Consider the following 25,703-nt stretch of genomic DNA (forward strand, 5'->3'; position numbering starts at 1 on the left):
AGAGGTAGAATTTCGCTGTCGGAGCGGTGGAGCCAAGCGCCCTGGTGACAAGGCACCAGGGTAGAAGAGAAGGTTCTGGGAAAACCAGAAAGAGAAAGTGGTGATGTCTACAGGAGACCAACAGTGTTTCCGTGTAGCAGGTGATATAATCCCCTCTCCACCCTCCAGTTCTACTTACAATGATGCCTGCATTAATCTCCAATTTATGGGGAAATGGGTTTGTTCTGAGGGGTGTGGCGGAGAGCTGGATGTAAACCCAAGGTTGGCCTGAAGCCAGAGCAGAGGCAGTCAAAGGGAGCCCTGCACATATTGACTGCACACAGATGCAGGGACCTGCTTCCTTCTATAGATCTCACGTCCACAGGAAATAAGAAAGTGATATACAGAGAGCACTCAGATTACTCTGAGTATTGGTGTGAAGTAATAAGAAAAAAAAACTGGTTGGCATAAACCTCTCCTCCCACCCGTACCCCCTAGAAAGAGAAGCCAACTGTATAGCTAAAGTCAAGTTAAAGGAGATTTTGCAATGGGAGGAGGAGGAAGGAAATATTCCTAAGACTAGAGAGAGCCAGAAGAAGTTGTTGACTCTTCAAGGCCGGTGTTCCTTTTATCTATTGCTTCTGAAAGGAACGTCCCAAAACTTGGTGGCTTAGAACGGCAACAACATTTATTTTGCTCATGAATTGGCAGTTTGGCCAAGGTTCTGTGGGAACAGTGCGTCTCTCTCTCTCTCTCTCTCTCTCTCTCTCTCTCGAGTCAGCTGGGGTGTCTGGAAGGTTGGGGCTGGAGTCCTCTCAAGTCTGTTTGCTCGCATGCCTGACAATGAATGCTGGCTGTCAGTGGGCCTTCGCTGGGCTGCCGGCCGGAACACCTACACTGGGTTTCCTCCTCGCCGCAAGGTGGCTGGGTTCTGAGGCCAAGCATCCTGGGAGAGACAGCCGGGCAGGAGCTCTGTTAGCTTTTCTAACCCAGCCTGAGAAGTCCTGCAGCCTCCTTGGACTACATTCTACTCATTAGAAGTGAGTCATTCCATGTATTAATCTGCTAGTGCTGCCACAGCGAAGTACCACAGACTGGGAGGCTTAAGCAACAGAAATTTATTTCTCACAGTTCTGGAGGCTGGAAGCCCAAGATCAAGGTTCTACCAGGATTGACTTCTTCCGAGGCCCCTGTCCTTGGATTGTGGATGCCTGGCGTCACCCTGTGTCTTCCCTTGGTCTTCCCTTGGTGTGTGTGTTTGGGTCCTAATCTTTTCTCAGAAGGACCTACCCAAATGGCCTCATTTTGACTTATTTACCTCTTTAAAGGCATTATCTCCAAACAGTCACCTTCTGACATACTGGGAGATTGGGGCTTTGATGCATGAATTTTATGGGGCAGGGGTGGAGGGAGAGAAACAGTTGAGCCTGTAACACCAAAGCTAGTCCATATTCAAAGGGAGAGGAAATAAATTCTCCCTTTTGATGGCAGGAACGTGAAGGGACTTGCAGATGTGTTTTAAAAGTTTTAAAAGCACCACAGCTGGGTCGGTGTCGGGGTTTTGGCAAGGCCTGTAGCTGGTGACACCCAGCACCCTGAAAAGGTTGTGGAATCTCAGAGAACAGTCAGATCGTGGCTTTCAGGAAAGACCCAGTGCCCGGAGGTGTGAGCAGAATGACACTACTGCTCGTCATCAATAGGGCCACTGGGGTGAGGTGGCTCAAGACCCTTCTGTTACCCAACCTCTAATAAGTTCCTGGAATCTGGTATGATTTCAGGGAGTGGAAGGGCTCTCAAAATCATGACTCAGATTGAATTTCCTATCAACCTGGTGACTGAGGGCTTAAGAGCTAGGCTTAATTAGACTTGAAGTAATGTGATATTCCTTCTAAGTGAGGTGTGAAGCAGAGTTCATACTCGTTCCTGGCGGTCATCACGTAAGGATTACGGTGGGGTAGGAATTCCATAAGCTTCTCCCTTTAGGCAACTCTGCTGCTTCTCCTCCATTCTCTCGAAATAGTGAAGTAGACAGAGTTCCCAACTCCCCATCTTCATTCTGACAGGTGATTCCCGATATTTCCCCCAACAGCTACTGCCGTGGGCATGGTTTAAAAAATAAAATCAGGGGTGCTGGGGTGGCCTAGTCGGTTATGTGTCTGATTCTTGATTTTGGCTCAGGTCATGATCTCACAGCTTATGGGTTTGAGGCGTATATTGGGTTCTGTGCTGGCACTGCAGAGCCTACTTGGGATTCTCTCTCCCTTTCTCTCTGACCACCCCCTCCCCAAAATAAATAACTAAACATTAAAAAAAAAAATAAAGATGTGATATTCCTGCTTAAAAAAAAACTAAAATCAAAATGACGTTGCTAGATGGGATGGATTAGGAAGTGGGCACTGACTCTGAGGCAGACTGCTGGGCAAGGTGAGTGTCTCCTTGTCCCCCCCACCTCCCTTCCACCCAGCCCATGGGTACCCACAGAGCCTGAGTGTTCTTCACCTCCCTTGTTATATTCCTTGAAGTGCCAAGGAATGAGATTCTCTCCCACCAGTATTCCTCTGAAAGGCTTAAGAGGTGATCAGTTGGTTCATTAATTTTGTAACAGGTCAAATCAGGGACTCATTACTAACTGTCCCTTTAGTATGAAGGGGCCTTGGTTTCCCCTGAGTGAGATGGCTGAGCTATTTGCACCCATATACTTAGGAGCACAGAGGCCCCCTGGGAGGAAAGGAACAAAAAAATTCCAGCTTAATCTCCTGGAGGCTCAGAGTTAGGAAATTTGCTTGATGGTCGTAGTGACCTCATCATTGTAGAAAGGGCCATGAGGTCCCAGAAAGAGAACCCTTTCTGAGTGTAAAGATCAGGCTGATGGGCTGTGTTTCGCCACAAGGGTGAGGTATGAAAAAAGTGTTGTCCTGGGTCTATGGGGGTGACTGACCCAGCACCACTCCCAGCGCTCAGCCGGAAGACACATGCTCACACACCTTCCATCCACCCTCTCTCAGCCTCTGTCACCTCCTGCTCTGGCTTCACAAAGGAGCAGCTGGGTAAAGAAATGCTCTCTGAAGTGGATGATCTCACTGCTGATTCTTCCCGCATCACGCTGGTCTCCACAAAGCAAAAAAACCTAATGAATTCAACCACATAAAAATTAAAACGTCTTTATGGAAGCCAGTTCCATGGATTCAAGAGACAAATGATAAAATGGTAAATGATATCTGCAACACACAGAACAGACAAAAAGGTAATTTCCTTACTTTACAAAGAGCTCATACAAACCAATAAGAATAAATATGAACAAACCAACCGAGAAATGGGCAAAGGATATGAAAGACAGTTCACAAAAACAAAAACAAAAACAGATGCAATAACCAATAGATGCATGAAAAGATGTTTAACTTTCTTCTAATTAAAACCGTGCAAGTCTGGACAACAATGAGATGCCATTTTTCTCCTATCTGATTGGCAAAAATCTGAAAGTTTGATAATATTCCATGTTGAGTAAATGAGGAAACAGGGACACTCATTCATAGTCAATGAGCATATTACTGATGTAATATCTTAGTTGGGTATTTTGGCAGTAATTGGAAGTGCATATACCTTTTGACCCATGGGTGATAGTTTAATCCACATATATATATATATATATTCACAAATATAACTACAGGAGCGTACATTGCAATATTGTTTCTAGAAGGTAAAAACAAGGAAAGAGCCATAAATAGGATTGGTTATTGCAATTATGGCACATCCACATGATGGAATATTATGCAACCATTAAAAAGTATGTGTTAAACAATTTCCAAGCTATTAATGGAGAAAATCAAAGTGCAGAACAGTACGCACAAAATAGTCCCATGTGTGACTAAAAGAAAGAATATATATGCTAGCATGTGCATAACGTTTCTGGAAAGATTCACACAAAAAATTTTGGGAATAAAGTAGTTAAAAGTGAGAGAAAGCAATTTTCATTTTTGTTTCATACACTTTTACTATATTTGTGTTTTTTTTCAGTCGTTTGCATGTCTTGCTTTTATTTATTTACGTTTTTAAGGTTTGAAGAAATCCCCTTGTAGTATAGTAGCCTGTTTACATGTCTGAGTTCCATATAAGTCTGAACTTACTGGTTAGAGTGATACCCAGCAGAAGGGATCCTTGAGTAGAGATGACACTTGGTAATGCCAGCCTGATTTATAACATCACATGAGATACTAAAGAGAGGCTTGGGAAGATGATCCTCTTGAACAAAGTGGATGGGAACAGTGAAATATCTGGATCCCTGTACTTACCCCTGTACTTACAGGCTGGTGGCACCTAGAAAAACTTGGATTATGAGAATATATGGTTTCTCTCCAGTATCCCAACTTCTGGTCAGTTCTGGTTAAAGTTTTAGGTAAAATTGCAGTGGGGGCAGACGTTAAGTGTGCCGTCCATTACTGAATGAAAACAGCGTTTTGTAGATGCAGTTCTTGAGCATAAAATCCCAAGGACAAAAGAGCAGTCCTTCAACTTTATATACATCCTGCTGCTTATGACCCATGCAGGGACAAGTTAGAAATCTTGGGCAATGATTCTTCATAAGAGCAGAATGAAGATGCATGGCATCAGAAAACTCTTTCTTGCAATGAATACGAGCAAGACAAGTGTAATCTACCATGTCGGTGATCCACATCTTCCAATCTTAGAGCCAAAGTGTGTGGCCAAAGAAAGAGTGCAATAGTTTCAAATGAACTCAAGGGTTTTTTTCCCCTCTAATTCTCATTTACAATGGAAATAATACAATGTTTATAACGATAATTCTCAAACTTTAGCAGGCAACAGAATCACCTGGAAAACATTTTAAAAGAGATTGCTGGGTCCCATTCCCAGCCTGTCTGATTCCATAGCTCTGAGATGGGGACTGAGAATTTGTATTTCTAGCAAGTTCCTAAATGAGGCTGATACTATGGGTCTTGGGATCATACTTTGAGAACCACTGGTTTATAAAGACACAATGTCTGCTTTTTCTCTCCCATCAACAGCCCTCACATCCTTCAGCTGTCCTCGTGATCTTTTTTGAAAACTCACATAAAATACCATCTTCTTTTATGATTCCTAAATCTTGTACCTCTTTTCCCCTTTTCCAGCCCTGTGCACATACGAAGAACCCATCTGGCAATGGCAGTAGACACCCTGAAGGAGTGTGGAGAGGAACAAAACTAATCAGGCAGGGCAAGAATCTTTCTTCACAGATAAGGAGAGGACTGGGAACACTCACGTGTTAGTTTTCAGCTTCTGACCAGGCAAGGGGACATTAATCTTCTATCGGGCACTGGGCATACCAGCAGCATGCAGCAACGGGCAGCTTTGGTCTCCGAATCTGCCCTGTTGCTGCCTAAGCATGGGTACCACAGAGGGTCCCTGTGGCTTCATTCCCAGAAGGGAAGTTTTGGCAAGAGTAGAGAAAAGCCCTCGGAATGTTTGATTTTAAAAGCTCACTCAGTGGGGCCTGGCTCCCTGCAGAGCCCTCTCAGCCCCTCCCCTGCTTCTCATTCCCCAACTTCCAGGGCCTCTCTTCTACCTCCTCAGCTGGATGACTCCAGGGGGCCGTGATCTTGGGCATGTGTCAGAGCACACGTACAGGGGTTATCCCAGAGGGGACCAGGGGCCCTGGGGAAACAGGGATAAGATAACTCTTTTGTTGGAAGATAGTAGGACTTTTGTTTTCTTCTCCAATTTTCCCAGTGAGAAAGAAAACAAGGAAAGAAGGAAGGAAGGAAGGAAGGGAGGGAGGGAGGGAGGGGAGAAGGAAGAGAAGGGAAAGACAGAAGGGAAGAAAAGAGGAAGGAAAGAAGGTAGAAAGCCAGGAAAGGAAAGAAAGAACCTGATTAGAACTTACTTAGGCAGTATGAGCTGAACAAGCCCTATTCAAAAAGCCATTTATCCTCTCTATCTGAGTGACATTAATCTTTTAGGTAGATGCAGTTCTTGTCCGAATTCAAAAGTACTTTTCTAGAAGGAGGAGAAACTCAGTCTAGTGGTCAAACATGTGGTTTCCTAGAGCAGTGCATTCTGAACTTTGAAGGTATAAGGAGCTTCATAAAATGAAGATTCTAATTCAGTAGCTCCGGGTGAGGCCTGAGCAAGACTCTGCATTTTTACCGTCTCCCAGGTGCTGCTGCTACTGCTAGTCTGTGGACCATACTTTATGTAGCAAGTTTGTAGAGTACTTAGAGCTAGAAGCAATCTTAGAGACAAATTTGAATCCAGTCTTTTCACAAATTAGATAACTAGAGCCCCAAGTGATTTGTGACTTCCTCAAGGCTGCAGATAGGTGCAATGGCAGAACCAAGTCTAGAACTAGGTCTTCACAGTTCTGTACCTTTTCTACTTCCCCAGGAAGCAAGGAAGGAATAGAAAACAGGTACCAGAAACAGTAGAATATGATTATTTAAAAGGAGCCTCTGGGGGTGCCTGGGTGGCTCAGTTGGTTGAGCATCTGACTTCATTCAAAAAAAATTTTTAATGGTTTTATTTATTTTTGAGAGAGAGATAAAGACAGCATGAGCAGGGGAGGGTCAGAGAGAGAGGGAGACACAGAATCTGAAGACAAGCTCCAGGCTCTGAGCTGTCAGCACAGAGCCCAACACGGGGCTCGAACCCACGAACTGTGAGATCATGACCTGAGCTGAAGTTGGATGCTTAACCAACTGAGCCACCCAGGCGCCCCATGTCTGATTTCATTCAGCTCAGGTCATGACCTCGTGGTTCATAAGTTTGAGCCTCGCATTGGGCTCTGTGCTGACAGCTCAGGGCCTGAAGCCTGCTTCAGATTCTGTGTCTCCCTCTCTCTGCCCCTTCTCTGCTAGTACTCTGTCTCTGTCTCTCTCTCTCAAAAATAAATAAAATGTTAAAAAATAATAAAAATAAATAAAATAAAAAGAGCCTTTTGACCTGGGGAAGCCAGTAGCCAAGTCCACTCTGACAGTGGTCACCAAATTGGGACCCTGGAAGTCACTAAGGGCCTGGTTGCCACTGACCCATCACCTAACAGTCACAGGCATGTGAAAATCAGAAACTTTTGTGTTTCCCCAAGTCCTGGTTGAGCCTGGTAATTTATGGTGGTTGTCAAGTTAGAATCTCAAGTGGGTCCCATTAGGTACCACCTGGAAAGATAGAATTGCCTAGAATATGAGGCTGCAGTGGAGCAGCCAGGATTCTCACCAGGGAAAACCCTCAGAAGAAAATCTAAACAGCTGATGAAAGCCCAGGATGTTTCCCCTGTATCCTACTTCTTTTTTTCTATCAGTGCTCTTCCTCATTGGTTTTTTTTTTAAATATATTTTTTTAATTTATTTCTAGGAGAGAGAGAGAGACAGCGTGAGCAGGGGAGGGTCAGAGAGAGAGGGAGTCACAGACTGAAACAGGCTCCAGGCTCTGAGCTGGCAGTCAGCACAGAGCCCGATGCGGGGCTCGAACCCACGAACCGTGAGATCATGATCTAAGCGAAAGTCGGACGCCCAACCGACTAAGCCACCCAGGCGCCCCTCTTCCTCATTGGTTTGAAGGTAGCATTCTGTCCAACACAGCTGGGAATCCTGGAACTGGAAGTAAAACTTTCCAGGAGGGAAAATATTTGTTCTGCTCTGCTGACCAGGCCAAACCACTGTGGTGAGCTGGGTTACTACAGGAAGTCCTCCTGAATTGGACGTTTATAAAGACCCACACTTCAGGCCTGGTTCTGCTAATTACTAGTTATCAGGCCTAGAAAGAGCTTCTAGGAAAGGGGTACCATTCGTTCCTTCACTCACTCATTTATTCAGTCAATCAACAAACATTTACTGCATAGCAGCTCATGTGCCGGATTTAAAGACACAAAAACCCCTCTGTGCTCTCAAGGGATTCACAGTCTAACATGGGAAATGGATAAATCAACTACTGATTATCATATAGCTATGAGAGGTGCAGGAAACAGTGTTTGGAACATGAAGGAGAGAGTGACATAAGATCTATTGGTGGAAGAAGGCTTCCTGGAAGAGGCGTTAGTTGAACTGAGTCTTGAGAGGAAAGTGGGAAGGGTTGGGGGCACAGTAAGAGCCTTATAGGCAGAGAGAACAGCATGCACACGGCCAGGCCTTATAACTGCTCAGATCACTCAGGGGTTGGGAAGTTGTTAAGTTCGGTTGGACCACAGGGTTGGGAAAGTATAATGTGGGTGGGGCCAGGTCACAAAGGCCCCATTTCAATTAGATAAAGCTGTGAAGAGAAATTTTATGTAATTAGTTATAATAATAGTAACTGTAATCCTCATCACAATAACTGTATTCATGAAGCCTATTCCTAGTATTTAATCCTCACAGCTCATCTGTGAGATAGGTGTTGATATTATATCTGTGGTAGGGATGTGGAATCTGAGACCCAGAGAGCACCAGTAACTGAAGTTCTGATACAGCCACACTCTCCACCTCACCAGATTCGGAACATCCTTCAAAACAAATATCTCTCATCCCGTTTGTTATTGTGACTCAAAGTTCAAACATAGTATCCATTTAGATACATAATTTTAAAAGATGTTCTAATGCCTCTGTAAATATACATAAAAAAGAAAAGAAAAATAATTTATGATAGAGTAATACATATTGCAATATAGCAAAACACAGACCTGACTCTTCTAGAAGCATTATGAAATCGTTGACAGCTGTACTTCAGATACAGAGTCACCTTGAATGCTGTAGTTCAGATGCAGACTGATATCTCCGTGTTTAAAGAATGAAGTAAATGCTCAGACCTACAATGCTGCTGGGGAACTGATTTTTTTCTTAAAGTTTTTTAATGTTTATTTATTTTTGAGAGGGAGAGAGACAGAGTGGGAGCAAGGGAGAGGTAGAGAGAGAGGGAGACACAGAATCCAAAGCAGGCTCCAGGCTCTGAGCTGTCAGCACAGAGCCCGGTGTGGGACTCGAACTCATGAACTGTGAGATCATGGCCTGAGCCAATGATTGGTTGCTTACCTGACTGAGCCACCCAGGTGCCCTGGAGAACTGATTTCCTAAACCTGGGTGGGCTGTCCTGGAAGGTTTCTGGTACGTCTGTCTACTGATAGCCTCTTTGTGGTGACATTGGATGGATTCCCTGCCCCTTGGGTTTACTGAAGTTTGGTAGTTGGATGTTGAAGTTTTATTAAGTTCACAATCACATTTTTGGCAAGGCTGCCTCATTGGTAGTGCTTTGATTGCGGCGTCTGATTGTCACTGCAACATGAGCAGTCCCTGATCATTGCTGGGATCCATTGATTCACACTGCAAAATGAGGATGGACTAATTCTGAATTCTATCTTTTATTTATTTTTTAATTAGCTAGAATACCTTTATGCTGAGAAACTTTTCTTCATCAATAATCTGGTTATGCCAAGGCATACTCCTTACCGAAAAATATAATTAATGCTAATTCTTTCCTCTTACTTTCCAGTTTTCTAAATAATTTGCTGATTCCACAGCAACCAGGAAGGGTGGTTAATAAATACTTTTTAATACATGAAATGTGATTTGCAGGTTAGATGCTCAAATTACTCCATCTTTGGTGAATGGAAGCCTCCGTAAATTGGCTCCCAAGTCCTTCTGACACAATCCTAGTAATCTTTGAGAGCTTCCTTGCTTCCGGGTATGACAAATTTTTCAAGCTCATTTTGTACATCATCTGCCCAGACATGAAATCAGTCATTTCTCCAAGGAGCCCTGGTTTCTTTTAGTGAGAAATGGAGTTTAGAGATAATAATCTAAACCAAGCGGGGCTCACTGCTTCTGGACTGCTGTTTCTAGGCCTTTTCTGTGGATAGAACTAGGAAATATGTATCATACCGATATGCATCGTACAGATCGCTTTTATTCAGAGGATTTTTCCTCACCACCATCTGTCTTACATCTGTATTTCTTTTCTCCCATGTTGAAAATGCTGGGTTTCCACGATACTCACAAGAGTCTTTGTTTGATTTGTCTTGTACTACATTCACAACCGTCTTGAAATAACACTATCAATACTACCACCACCAGTGCAATTACTAAAGACAGTTGTTTTTACCAGGCTCTTTGTCCTTAGGATAAATATTAGGGATGTCCTTAGGGACGTGCAGCCAGGTAGTTGTCCTTTAAAGACACTTTAAAGTGTCATATGATTATGCTAACAACTGGTTACACGTTTAAATTCCTTTGCTTCATTTGATCTTGGAATTTTTAGGGAGTGCTTTTTAAAACAAGATTTATTAAAAATAAGCCCCTTCCACCTTCACTTGGTTCCTTCCCTCTTCCTATAAGAAATCACATAAAAATTTTTACAATGGATCTTTCTGTTGCATAGATATTGACATCGATATAAACACGTGGGATTGTATAAAGCTTCTGGGCATGACAGGCTCCGTTTTAACAAAAGCTCCATTTTCCTTGCTAGAAAAGATGGCTAATGGATTCTTGAACTGTGCACAAAGGCCTTTGGACCAGGCCAGAAGCAGCAATTGTTTTACAGGCAATTGTTCATAAAGTCAACAGGACAAACGGCCTCCTGACCATGAAACTGTAGGTACAGACTTTCTGCAGACAGAATAGCTAATGCATACCAGGAATGGTTTGTTAATACCAACAGAATAGTCCATCAGAATGTAACCAGCCTGCTAGTACCAATTGACAACTTGTTTCTCTTTTATCCAAGTCTTGTAATTGCCCTGCTTCCTTTGTCTCATAAAAACTCCTTGTCTTTACCCTGCAGGCAGGAGACACTTTCCTGGCTATTGTTGGAAACTGTGCTCTCCAAATTGCAACCTTTGAATCCCAAATAAACATTTGATGCCTCTCATTGTTGGCTGTCTATTTTCAGGTTGACAGATAATGTTTCGTGTGTCTAACTTGTACCCACACCTTCCCTTCCTCAGACAAACTGTAGTATGCTGTACACATTATTAACCATTTTGCCTTTTTTTACTTAATAATATATCCTGACTCTCTGTCTCTCTCTCACATACACACACACACACACACACACACACACACACACACACACACACCTGGGTTCAAATCCCATCTATATCACTGTGTGACCTTGGGCATGCATCTTATGCTCTCTGAGCCTCAGTTTCCTCATCTGTAAAATCAGAGTAGTAACCCATATTTCAGGGTTGCTGTGAAAGTTATGGGTGCAGGAACTAGACCACTGTGGCACATAGGAGGCACTCAATGTATAGTAGCTCTAATGGTTTATAGACGCTATATTTAATACATTTTATGCATCTCCCATTTGACAAAACCCTTGTCATTTCCCCATCAGTGTCCCACAGTGAAGCTTAAGAGTGAGCAGTTTGAGAGTCATTGAATAAGGACTTACAGAATTAGAATGTTAGTACTGGCAAGACCCCTGAGAAACCTTAGCAACCATCCTGCTTATTTAACAGGGAGAGAAATAGAGACCAAAAAAGACAAAGTGATTTGCCCAAGACCAGAAACCAAGATGGGAAAAGTGCTGGTGATACCCAGTTTAATTCTTTTTCAAGGTAACTTTTCTCTAAAGCAAAGTTCATCTTCCACAGTCCGTAGAAGTTTCTCTGTACATTCCTGCCTTCTCTCTGTAAATGGAGAAACAGGGTGAGGGATGGGTCAGGGAAACTATGCCTTGAAGAAGAGTTTCTTCCCTCCCTTGGTATGTAAACATAGTAACAATGGGGCTGATCTCTATCACTGAGCAAGGGCTCATGAGTATATCCAGTTGGGAATTGTGGGTGGATAAATGAGTTCAAGGAACAGTCCCTTGTCCTCAAGGGGCTTTAAAACAATTAAAACAACCTCAAGCCCATTGAAAAACCAAACATGGCTGTAAAATGTGTGTCAGTGCTTAAAATAATAATAACATTGTAATAGTATTATCTTATTCTCATGACAACCTTTGGAGATGGTTACTATTATGACTTCTGTTGTATACAAGGAAACTTGGGTTTAAGTAGGTTTTGTGACTTTCCCAAAGTTATACAGCTAAGGAGCAGAAAAACTGGGTCTGTATTCGGGTCTGTGACTCCAGCTCCCATGCTCTGAATATGACAACAGCTTTGGGGGTCTCGGTGGCTCAGTCGGTTAAGTGTCTGACTTCACCTCAGGTAATGATCTCACAGCTTGTGAGTTCAAGCCCCGCATCAGGCTCTGTGCTGACAGCTCGGATCCTGGAGCCTGCTTCGGATTCTGTCTCCCTCTCTTTCTGCTGCTTTACCACTCACACTCTGTCTCTCTCCTTCAAAAATAAATATAACATTAAACAAAATAAGATGCCAGCTTTGAGTCAAGTAAACTAGAGCAGGTTTCTCAAACTTGAATGTGCCATTAGTCAGTGGAGGATCCTGTTAAAATGCAGATTCAGAGTCAGGAGGCAGATCATGGGGAAAGTACTTAATTTCTTTCATTGCCAAGTTCTTTATCTATAAAGATGTAGTGCCTACATCATGAGATTGCTGGTTGTATTCAACCACATAATGCATATAAAGCTGCTTACCGCTCTGTCTACGTATCTGCAGTTATAAAAGTTACTCTGATAGCTTCTACTATAACGAAATCTCCACTGATTCCTTAAGGAGGTGAGATGCTAGGCAGGTGCATATTCACCTAAGATCTGTAGGTGACTCTTAACGCATGCAAAAGTTCATGACCCTGCTCTCTGTCTCTGTGAAGAACAGGAAACTCCCCAGCCAATTCGAGTTTTTCACATCCCAGAGGCATTTGGCTTAAATAGGTTCAATTCAGGAAGCCATGTGGTGTTGCCTCCTATAAACCTGTCACTTCCCAAACAACACAGACAATGAGAGTTTTGTGAGGCCACTTTCATTGCTTTCTAAGCAAATGTCCATCGGAGGGCTCCTGTTTCTTCACAGGGTGTCAGAAAGGGACTCAAAATCATCAAATCGGACTCAAAATCATCAAATCGTGAGCACAACAATAACTCTACTCTCAGGGCATGCGCACCAGGAGATAAATGGGAAAGGGTGGCTGGGATGGAATGCTGAGTCATAGGCTCAGAGACCTTGAAGATGAGGGAGATTCCTGTGGGAAAGAACGCCATTTGTACAGCATGCCATTTCCCTTTCTATGTGGTGCCTCTGGCTGTAACCTGACCTGGATTTAGAATCTGAAGTTTTCATTTATTGAGTTTGGGAAATTCAGTTCAACAAATCTTTATTGAGCATCCATCATGCTGGGCACCATGCTAGGTGCAGAGATATAAGACTAGCGAGACATTAAACATTCCTGGGAGGGGTGGCAGCAGGTGATAAGTATATAAACTAACAAATGAATAAATAAGGCCATTTTAGATTCCAATAAAGGCTAGGAAGGAAGTAAGCAGAGAAATATAATAGAAAGGAGCAGAATGAGACTGTATTTGAAGAGGGGTCGAGAAAGGCCTCTTTGAGGAGCCGATAATTAAGGTAAGGCTTAAAGCGTGAGCATGAATTGGCCTTTCAAAGAGGATGAAGGAACATCACGTATGAAAATTCTGAAGAGATAAAGAGCTTGGCTTGTTGGAATAACTGAAAGAAATCCAATATGGCTGGGAAGTGTGTGTGTGTGAGTGTGTGTGTGTGTGTGTGTGTGTGTGTGTGTGTGTGTGTGTGTGTGTTGGAAGGTGACCTCAGATGAGGTTCAAGAGATGACTAGTATTAATGGATAACATTCCTTGAGGACTCATGGTTCGAAGTGCTTTGCCTATAATGTTCCTTTACTGCTCACAACAACTCTTATCATTTCACAGATGCTGAAATTGAGGGACAGAGTGATTAACCAGGGTCAAAGGCAAGCAGGACTTAATCTCCTAATGATTTGCAGTATCTGTATCCTGCAAAATGTGAGATCAGAAAACTTCATTTGGGGACCCTAGCGCTTATGCCCTGCTTTCTCTGGACCCCTCTCCTCACCATTCTGGTATTGTTACCTTCTCCTCCCCTCATCCTATTCCCACCCCCCATGGTTACACAAAATACTAGAAAGAATAAGTTGAAAAGCTGAGAGCTGTAGAAGTGGGGAGTCTTCTACTTGTTGGACTACCACGTGGCCAGCTAAGTGTCACTACTAGTTTTCCTCTTCATACATAATGATGTTTGATAAACATTCATTAAGTTCAGTGTGGTGCTGTGATTAGGGCAAAGAATCATGATGGAACAGATCCAAGGGTCACTTCCACCATTCATCATATATCCTGGAGCCTAAGAAACCACTAGATATAAGATACATCACTGGGTCAGAGGAGAAACACTACACTACAAGTGTTCATCAGTTGTGAGATCACCTTTATTCCAGAGATATTCTAATGTGAAGGGGAATAAACACAGTGTTTTAGAATCAAGGAAATAGGGTGTGATAGTGGGGTGATTTCTCCAAACTTTAGATGTCTAATCTGTAAAATGGGTGCAATGCCATCTACTTTCCTGGGTCATTGTGAGCAGTTCTAGGTTTGTGATTTCAGGCAGACTGAATACGTGCCTAAGGTACCAGCAAGGAAGAAAAGGAAATGTGAAAAGTTCAGCTTTAATGAAAGAGTTCCAAAGTTTGCAATGATACATCTAGAAAGAAGCTATTTTAATTTTGAGATGCATGCAGTCTTCTTTATTTGATTTACCACATGTAGTTGTTTTTATGTTGAATATGATTGGGGGAGAGTCCACTGTAATCTCTTCTGTGTCCAAGTCTTCTGGAAGTCTTAGCTGAGCCCTGTTGGGGAGAGTGAATGAAAGGTTGCCTGGTGAGTGATGAGATACGCCCAGAACATAGCAAAGCTTTGCAAATGCTGTTTTCATCATTATTTCTCCATTCTGGACCTTGGGCTCTTCAATGGGGAAACATGGAGAGCCATGACTAGTGTGGCCATATAATTGTCACCCAAACTGAGACAATTTTGAGAGTGCAAGAAAGTGCTATTTTTTTAAATGTTTATTTATTTGTTTTGAGAGAGAGAGAGCATGCGAGAGCGAGAGCGAGAGAGAGAGAGAGAGAGAGAGAGAGAGAGAGCAGGAGAGGGGCAGAGAGAGAGAGAATCCCAAGCGGGCTCTGCCATGTCAGCACAGACCCCAGTGTGGGGCTCAGTCTCATGAACTGCAAGACCATGACCTGAGCTGAAATCAAGAGTCAGAGGCCTAATGGACTGAGCCACCCAGGTGCCCCAAAAGTAATTAAACAGTAATTAAACAGCTAGTAATTAAACAGCAAGGATGAGCCTAAAATAGGACTGTCCCTGCCAACCTAAGAAATGTGGTTTCTGTAACCACAAAGTCCAGATCCCATTGTTGGGGAATTTACTGGCTAATGGGAGCAATTAACAAATCCCATTGTCTCAACATTTCAAGGGATTCAAAGCCTCTCCACGGCATGGACAATATCTACCTATTTAAGATTTCTTTTTTGTTGAAGAAAATTTCACATTACAGAAGATTTTGGTTTGAACATGTGATTTCACTGTTACAGAATTTTTCTTTGCAAATACTTCAACAAGACATGGGTATATTGATTCTCTGTGATGTAACAGTGAAATTCCTCTGCCATCTAGGGAAAAGACTCATTCTAAATTACAATGTTATAAGGAGAAGAATGTCAATTAATTTCAGCCTCCACTAGCCTGGGATTTGTATTACCTTGGGCAGAGGCTGGGACTGATATTCTCCTTTGCTTTAACTATTGGTAAATGAATTTGTAAAAATGCATTTCTTCCATGTGCATGAAGAGGGGCTGGATACAACAGGGTTTAGAGGGAGTTAAAACTACGTGATAATAATAGCTGATGGAGTTTGAATGCTTATTATGTCTCAAGTACTGAGCTAAACATTTCATGTGTATTAAGCAATTTCTCTAATTCTTCCCTAAACCCTAGGAAGTTGGCATAAGCGGTGGAAAACAAGGTTTAGACAAGTTTGCTTCATTTTCCACAGTTGGTAAGAAAAGGAAGCCAGGAGGCAAACTACCATTCTTCACTACCTCTCCAGAAGACTGAAATATTTTACTTCAGATAACTTGACATGAGAAGGGGATGCAGAAGAAATAAAACAATGTAGCCCAAACCTTACCTTCACAGTGCCTGGTACATATAGCTTATATTCTAATTATAATTTTCCATTTTTGTCTTCCCTCTAGACTTAGAGCCAGTATATTGATCTGTCATATTTAGTGCCTAGCATGTTGCCTGGTGCTTCTGACTTTGTTTATTAATTGATTTAACAAATATTTATTGTAATTCATATTTTATAATATCTATATTTTATAATATCCATTATATATTTAATATGTTAAATATATTATTATATATATTTAATATATGCTTTTAGATTTTTAATATATTTTATAATATATGCTTTTAGATTTTATGATATATAGTTTATAATATGTTTTGATATATATTTAATGATATATTAACATGTATTTCATAATATTATGAATATATTATATATGTATATCATAATATTATGAATGTATTATATTATATTATATATATTATATATTATTATGAATATTATTTAATGTATATTATATGTGTTATGTATTATATAATATATAAAATTTGATAAATATTTATTGTAGGCATTCTGCTCAGTGCAGAGATAAACAATAAAGACTCACTTGACTCTTGTCCACATTGAGCTCATCATTCCACACTCCTGATGCATCACTGTTCAATGAATAGTTGCAGGAAGGACAGATTGAGCCACCAAGCTGGAAGAGACTTAAATGTCTTCCAATTTCTCCCCAGGCTCAGGCAGTATAGAACCTTAAGGTTGAGGATAAGAAGGAAAGATGGGTTGTTGACTAGGTACATAAAATCAACACAATTTTTCTCAAATCTCAAGGTGTATACAAATTGTCTGAGACTCTTGTGAAAAATGCTGAATCCAGGCACTGCTCCCAGAAGATATATATGATTTAGCAGGTCTGAGGTACTCCCAGATAGTTGATTCCCTTACTGAACAGATAGTTCTTAAGATCCGACTGTGTGGCAGCCAGTGTTTTGGACCCTGGAGTTCAGCGGTTAATAAACTAGATGTGTCTTTATCCTGAAGACCCTTATATCTATCCCAGTGGAGAAGATATGAATGAATAAATAAGTTCATTTCAAACTGGGGAGAGTGTTACCAAGTGGGTGATTGATTGAAGAATGGCTTGCAGGGAGGGGTGGGGGACTACTTTATGCTTGAGGATCAGTGATGCCTCTCTGAAGAACTGGCATTTGAGTTGAGTTCTCGAACCATGAGAGTGAACCAGCCACACAGAGCTAGGGAAGAGCAGATTTTGATGGATTGCCGTGTTCACAGGAACATAAAGGAGACCTGTATTGGACTAAAGTGAGCTACATGATGATGTCAAAGAGGTAGGCAGAGGCCACAATGATGAGTTTGGATGTTACCCTAAGAAAAACATGAAGACTTAGAAAACATTGAAGCATCAGAAAGTCATAGTCCTACACTTTGAAAGATGCTAACCATGTGGCTTGGTGCCTCAGCCAAGGAAACAGGCTTCTGGGAATCTCACCTTATTACCTTTCCACCCTGTCCCCATCATTTGCTCTCCTCAGAGCAATGTGCAGTCATGGCTATCTTTCTCTGTCCCTGTTATTAACTGAGGGCTAAGTGAACATGCTTGGGTGAGGATCCGTGACAAACGGTTGACACGGTCACCTCAGAAAATGATTGTAGCTGACTAAACAAGGAGCATACGCTCCTTCAGAGTCCCAGTGTCCTGAGGAGAGAAAGAGCAACTATTTCCTCTGCTCTCATTAAGGACTTAAGCCTTCTTCATATTGAAGAGCTTCCATAAACAAAAGCAGAGATTACTGGATGTTCCCACAAAAATTGTTTGTGTAACTGAAAAGCGTCTGCATAAAGGGGAGCTCTCGGTGTTGGCAAATGGCATGACAAATATTCTATNTGGGATTTTCTTTCCTGGATTAAATTAATTCTTGAAGATGAGTCCTGAATTTGAGGAAGTGATCATATTAAGGCCTTTTTCCCAGCCCCTGCCTCAGACTTCTGATCCAGTGCTGAGTTCATCTGGCATGGTGGTGTCTTCTCTCTAGGTAGCTCTGGGTCTCATCTGAGTTAGGGATGCATACTTAATTTCCCCCAGGTGGCAGCACACTATTTTTCTTGGGTTGTTCTTGTCTTGAGGAGCATCTCTGTCTTATATGCCCCAAATGCAAGGTTATTGAGAACTTCTGGAATCTTCTAGAGAATCAGGTAACACTACATGTTTCTTCCTAACAAGTTTTCTGTAAATGTGGTGTTATATATCCTTTAAGCCCAGGCCAGCCCTTCAACCTCCTCTCTGAGAACTGCCCTCCCCTTCAACCTCCATATTTATAGGATGTGATCCTTCCCTTCCTGGCCAAGGGTGATTGGATGAGATATGGACACCTGACTCAATACGAGCCAGACAGATTTTCTGTCCTGAAACCCTGAAATGGATATTCGGAGTTGCTAGCCATTCCCAAGTCATTGCTAGAATCAAAGTACTATGAACTCTAGATCTTTGGTGTCCAGTTTGGTAGCTACTAAACACAGGTCATATGAAGTATGGCCAATCCATATTGAAATCTTCTGTGAGTATAAACTATACATTAGATTTTAAAGACTTAGCATGAGGTAAAAAAAAAAAATTGAAATACCTCATTAAATTTTTTAATATTGATTACATGTTAAATTATATCTTGATTAAAGGCATATTTTTAACCTAATTTTTCCTTTTTGAAATGTTTCTACTAAAATTTTTAAATTATGTTTTGATTTGCATTGTATTTCTATTGGAAAAGGCTATTTTAATCTGTCCCATGTGCCTGGAGACAGAGAGAAAACTGATCCACAGAGAAAGAAGAATAAAGGAAATGCTCAGAGACGCAAATACAAATGAATATGTGGCTCAAGAAGGAGAGAGAGAGAGAGAGAAGGAGGAGAATAAGGATAAGGCATGAGGGTGGGGGTGGGGGGGCTAGAAAGAGTTAGAGAGAACAAGACAGAGACAAGGAAAGCAACAGGGAAAGTCTGCCTGAGTTCCTAATGACAATTCTGTTCTTGGTTTTAATCCACCAACAGGCCTGTCAGCATTTCTGATCCTCTGGTTCTAAGAGACCATATTCTTATAGTAAAACTTCCTTTTTCAGCTTACGTGTATTTGAGCTTACTTGCAATGAAAAGAGATACTTCTGAGACGTAACAGTGTGTAGATTGCTGGAATCCAGGGAGAAGTTTAAGAATGTAGATACCATGACATAGCACAAGATGGCAAATGTCTGGCACATGTACTACCACTTTCTTATCTGTGGCATGTCGAACTTTGCTAATCAATCATAGCCTAGGCATGACCTTAGATTCCTTTTCAATGCTAGATCACTGGTCAACCATCACCAATAGATTAGAAATGGCATATGAGGAAAATCCTATTTGTTATTCTTTTCAAAAAAATGTTTTTAATGTTTTATTTATTTCTAAGACAGAGAGAGAGAGAGACAGCATGAGCAGGGGAGGGTCAGAGAGAGAGAGAGACACAGAGTCTGAAACAGGCTCCAAGCTCTGAGCTGGCTGTCAGCCCAGAGCCCGATGAGGGGCTTGAACCCATGAACCGTGAGATCATGACCTGAGCCGAAGTCGGATCCTTAACTGACTGAGCCACCCAGGTGCCCTTTATTTGTTATTCTTGAGAAACATCATTGAAGTAGAAGTCCAAGGAGACATGGATGTTTGATCCAGTTGAAACATAAATTTGGATTTTTTATCGAGTCATTTCCTTTTTCTGAGCCTCAGTTGCCTCTCTTGTGAAATAGCAACAATGATAGCATGTGCCCACAGGATTGCTGTGAGAAATGGGTATAGTTGTAGACTTGAAAGGCCCTGGATGCAAAAACACACATGAACTGCTATTCTGACCAAGACCCTCAGCATTCAAGGCCAGTCAGGGTCTCTCTTCCACTGCCCTCAGCCTTATGACAACTTTGTAGTAGAGGGCACTGTCATAAGAACCTGGGTTTTTGGAAGCAATTCTCCATAAGCATTGTAAATGAAATGGAGTTGTTTTTAGAAGGCTGCAGGACCCATCAATTTCATGTCTTATTTTATTTTATTTTTATTTTATTTTCTGCACAGAGGAAGTTGGCACTAAAAGGCAGTACTGACAAGGGAGGTTTTGGAAAATGACTCATCTGGAATTTGCTGGAGGAGCCTGAAGTTGGTGGAACTTCAGACTTGGAGAGAAAAAAGGAGGGGTGTGTGTGTGTGTGTGTGTGTGTGCGCACATGCGCATGCATATGATTTATGTCCACAAGTGCTGTTCTGTCCCTGAAGCATCTAGAAAGCATTTCTCAGGGTGCAAGGGTATAGTATGACTGGGTCTGGTCTAATGCAAGTGGCATTTCTTTTGGGCCATTAAAGTGTTTGTTGAGGGACAGGACGTGGATGTAGGCAAATGAAATCTTCTCATAAGTATGGCAAGAATGTACAACAGTTTTTACTTCAAATGATCTTCCCCACTTGCCTAATAAGTGTAATCAGGCTTGTAAAATCATATGGCCTAATTTGAGGTTCTGAAAATATGGTCATCATACTCCTCAATGCACTGCTTTACTTCTTCAAGCCCAAAGGAGAGTATCACCATGGCCACTCCTGAATTATTTGCATGACCAAGGAGATTGTCAAACAGTGTCCATCTTCCCCTGTCCTGGCTTCAAGGGTCCCTCATCCTAAGAGAAGTCAAAAAACAACACAGTGAATAATTTTGAGAATAGCTAACAGTTATATTGTTCTTAATAATTTGCCTCACTCTGTCCTAAGCCTTTTACATATATTCACGTGATTTATTCCTCACAGCAACCCAGAGATAGGGACAGTTACTATATAAGTTCTATAGATGGGGAACCTGGGGCAAAGAGAGATAAGATGATATGCCTGAGATCCCACAGCTAGTAAGTGGAAGGAGTCATACTCTTAATGGCTCTGTGAAGACCTAGGCCACTAGGCAGGGAGAAGGGAATTCCAGGGTTATTATGAAGGAAGGATCAGTTATATTCATCTCCAGAAATAGCATTGCAGAATGTCAGAATGGAAAAGGAAGTCAGTGCCCAGTAATCCTCACAGCTTATTTTAGAAATGAGGAAACTGAGGTCCAGAAAGGTTAAGTGATTCGTTCAAGATCATGAGTTAGTGGTGGAGGCAGGGATATAACTCAAGTTTCCTGACTCCTTCCTGTTCAGTAGTGGATCCATGATTCCTTTGCTGCTGTGTGCGTCTGGCGGTAAGTCTGTCCAGCTCCTGCCCATGGCCTTTCAACTCAGGTCTCTTAGGATGCTTCCTGCTCTTCCAGTTTGGCTGGTTTTTCCTGCAAAGTGGGAATTGAGGTCCCAGGCTTGAAGTTCAAAATGTCATTTTTGACTCCTCTCTCTTATCTGTCATGGTCATCCATCTACCTTTCACTTTCCCATCAGACTGTTTTTCTCACAACTCTGCTAGACAATTCATCTTGCCTCTGCTCCAGAGCCTCGACAGTACTGAGTCGCCTCTAACAGCTACGTGATACAGAGGACCACAGCCTTGAGCACAGCGATCAGTCCAGGGTTGTGCATGTGACTTCAGCCAAGCCAATAACATTAAATCTTGGAACTTAGCAAAAGTTTATTCTCTTTCCGCCTAAGTGTCCATCAACAGATGAATGGATCAAGAAGATGTGGTTTATCTATACCATGGAATACTACATGGCAATGAGAAACAATGAAATCTGGCCATGTGTAGCAACATGGATGGACCTTGAGGGTGTTATGCTGAGCGAAATAAGTCAGGCAGAGAAGGACAAATATCATATGTTTGCACGTATAGGAGGATTAGGAGGAACTTGACGGAGGAACAAGGGGGAGAAGAAGGGCGGAAATGGTGGGAGAAAGGGAGAGAGGCAAACCATGAGAGACTCTTGAATGCTGACAAAAACTGAGGACTGATGGATGTGGGGGGAGGGGGGATGGGCATGGAGGAGGACACTTGTGGGGATGAGCACTGAGTGTTATGTGGAAACTAATTTGACAATAAACTATTAAAAAAAAAAGTTTATTCTCTTTCCTAAGGAGTTGCTAAGTTAGTAGGATAATAAGCTTTGTGGGCAACTGGAGAACCTGTCTGAGAGCAGAGCACCACAGTAGCGAGCAGAACCAGCAGAGGGAATAGAGAGGACTCTCAGTGGCACGGAACAGTCCACTGACTTCAGTTACATCAGCCAATACTTTCATTTTTCGTTGAAGCCAGTTTGAATTGGATTTCTGGGAAAATAGAATCAAACAATTCTGCTAATACTCCTTGTCTCAAAACAAGGGATGAGATTGATACTTTCTCAAGTTTGTTCCCAGACTATCCATTAATTAGGTAAATATTGAGTATCTACAGTAAGTATAGGTAACAAAGACCAATAACGGTAAGTAGGACAGGGGCGTCTGGGTGGCTCAGTCGGTTAAGCGACCGACTTCCGCTCAGGCCATGATCTCACGGTTCATGGGTTGGAGCCCCGCGTCGGGCTCTGTGCTGACAGCCAGCTCAGAGCCTGGAGCCTGTTTCAGACTCTGTGTCTCTCTCTCTCTCCCTCTCTCTCTCAGAAATAAATAAAACATTAAAAAATTAAAAATAAAAGATAAGTAGGACATATTCTTTGCCTTCAAGCACCTAATAGTCCAGCAGGGGAGCCAGGGTTCATACATAATGAACCTATAAAGCAGAACATAATAGGTGGCCTGAAGTAGGTGCAAACTACGCTGTGGAGGTATAAAGGAGGAAGAGTCCACACTTAACTGCAGAATAGACATACTTTACAGTATATAGGATTTGAGTTAGAATTTGAAGCCTGGGGAGAAATGAGAATTCCAGACAAATAGACCAGCATACTCTAAAATGAAAATGGAAATATTCTGGACAGAAAAAGAAAATAAATGGATAGTCTGGGTTATTCAGAACATGTATTTCAAGGCAATTCAATTCGATTCATTGTGGCAAATCAGATACAACGTGGCCATATTAATGTTACATGAATGTTGTCCCACTTAGGGTACGTTAGGGCCATATCTAGGGAATAGTTGTATGTTCAACACATTAAACAGTTTTTGAATGAATGAATGAAGGTTTACCCCCTTCCCCCATACACAGGAACTCCATAAAGGCAGAAGTGAACTCCATGATTCCATGTTCATCTCTCAGCTCCTAACAGTGTCTGTTATAGAGTGGATATTCAATAAATACTTGTTGAATGATTAATGATTATTATGGAGACTTTCAATATCAGGCCAACGACTTTGAACCTAACTCAACAGACAATGGAGGGTCCTCAAAGATTTTTCAGGAAAACCCATTGTCCAGGAAAACCTACTGCGTGCTGTTCACGCTGCAGATATGTGGCATGAGCAGTGTGGTGCTTTAGAGAAAGAGACTGTGTAGCACTGAAGAGGAAAGAAAAGACATTGGAGTAGAGAGCCAGCATCACTATTAACTCACACTGAAAGTTATTTAAACCTGATCATGAAGAGAACCTTATGAGAATAGAAAACTGAGGAAGCTGTGGAAGTAAAATGGCAGAATTTGGTACCAGTCACAGAAAAGAAGTCAGGAAGAGCATCTGAGGGATGACGGAGCAAATTATATTTTCCAAAGATGGCCACAACATTGCCTTCTTTCCCACCACATAAGGAAATGAAGTCTAATTCTCCTACTCTTGAATCTGAATGGGCTCATCATTTCCTTGCAAATGATGGTGAAAGTGGCACATATGACTTCTCATGGCAAGTCATAAAAAGTGGCTCAAATTCTATCTTGCTGTCTTAAATAATTTCACCCTTGACAGCTTTGGTCACTATGTAAATAGCCTGACTACCCAGAGGCTCTTATGCTGGAAGGAAGCCCAAACTTGCTTTATGGAAAGACCACAAAGAGAGACCCTAAGAGGAAACTCAGAAAAATGCAGAAAATGCTTGAACAGACCCATGGGGGCAGCCCCTCATTGTTCCAGCACCACTAACAGATCCCAGAGAAGAGCCATCCAGCTGAGCTCTTCCTGAATTCCTGACCCACTGAAGCCATAAGTAATTGATGCATTTGGTTCCAATTATGCTGAGGATAGGCATACAAATGGATCCTGCAGACATGCTAATGAGCTGTGTGCTGGGAATGTGGATCTGGCCAAACTAGGGAGATAGATTTAAGGGTCATTTGGAGAGATATGAAACTATGGGAATGGAAGGAGTTGTCAAAGGAGGGAATGTGGTCATAACAGAAGAGGGCCAGGGGCTACATTTGGTTGGGTGAGGAAGAGGAGTTAGTGTGAATAAAGGGACATTATTATATACTTACATAATTATTAGTTGGTTCATCTGCTTTATTGTCTGGCTCCCCTGATTAGACTATTGGATCCATAAGAGCAAAGGTCAAATCTGCTTTTGCTGCATTGATAAGTGCATTAGTCAGGCTTGCTACAGTAACTGCTCTATAACCTCAGTGGCTTTCAGCAGTGGACACTTTCTCACTCCTGTAACATGCACGTTCCACTGTGGGTCAGCAGTGGCTCTGTGCAAGGCCGCCATCTGCTGCATGTGTCTTCTCATTCCAGCAGTCGGTGGAGACAACCACCTCCGTCTGGGACATGCTGTTGTCAGCAAAGAAAGGAGAAGCAAGACGTCTGCAGGAACAGGTGATGCCTCTAAAACTTCTGCCTGGATGAGGTGTGTATCATGCCTGCCTCCTTCCACTGGCTAGAGCTTGACCCATGGCCAAGCTCAAAGTAACCTCCAGAAAACACAACAAGTTGCATGGTGCTAGGTGAGCATGTAACTCTCTTACAGAGATGTGGCAGGAGTGCATGATTGCCGAAGTAACTTACCCCTCCCACCAAAATAATCTTTGTGACTAGATAATCCTTGGCACTGAAGAGGTGCTAAAAAATTTGGTGAATGAATGAATGAACATGGTAAGAGAGGTAGGAGAAGATCAAAAGACAGTATTTAGAAACTCGAGGAAAGTTTGACCTCCAATTCCCAAAGGAATCTGGGAGCAGAAAACAGTAGACTTTATGAACCCACTGAGGTCATATGACTAGACTGCACAGTATTTTCTATGGGAAATCTCACAGACACACTCATCTCAGGTGTGGATCCTACAAGATAATTCATTTATCCAAAGTTCCATGACACTTCTACTCTGCATCCTCCCTGAACCCCACCCCTTCTTGCTTACTAGTTTCATTTAGATCCCTTAGAAATGGGAGCTATGAATGTGAGATTAAGATGCAAATGCGCATTGGCTAGCACCTAGCAAATCAAAGAACTGTGTGATAGGAAGGAAGCCATTCTCCTCACCTTCCACTTGAAACAAGGTCAAGTCACACTCTCCAAGGGCACAAAGAGGTCACCGCAAAACTGGAGGCGGTTCAGACTGGGGGACAGAAGGCGGTGGGGGTCAGCCTTGTAAACAACAAAACCAATAAGAATGCTGCTGTGCTTTAATTTAGAAATATCCATGCAAGTCACGCTTGTTAGCTTTCTTTATTTTTAATTCAAACTAATGAAAAATTGAAAGGAAATGAGATGTTCCATGAGATTTAGCCAGACACGGACTAGGTCTCATGGAATCTGACTGCAAAATTAGTTATGGAGAACTTTTGGCAAAAACCACTACTGAGATTAAAACACTGCCTGCCTGTTCCTAAAAGGTGGTGGTGCACACTGTGGGGCCCCTGCGG

The 25,703-nt window shown here is 42.2% G+C and overlaps 1 pseudogene; it reads left to right on the forward strand.

Annotated features, from left to right (window-relative positions):
* The first annotated feature begins 812 nt into the window (after positions 1–812).
* The window catches only part of LOC144245406 (small ribosomal subunit protein eS27 pseudogene), a 28,222-nt pseudogene continuing 3,331 nt past the window's right edge, over positions 813–25,703 (forward strand).

The sequence above is a fragment of the Crocuta crocuta genome, unplaced genomic scaffold (genome assembly GCF_008692635.1).
Source record: "Crocuta crocuta isolate KB4526 unplaced genomic scaffold, BGI_CrCroc_1.0 scaffold343, whole genome shotgun sequence".
Lineage (NCBI taxonomy): Eukaryota > Metazoa > Chordata > Mammalia > Carnivora > Hyaenidae > Crocuta > Crocuta crocuta.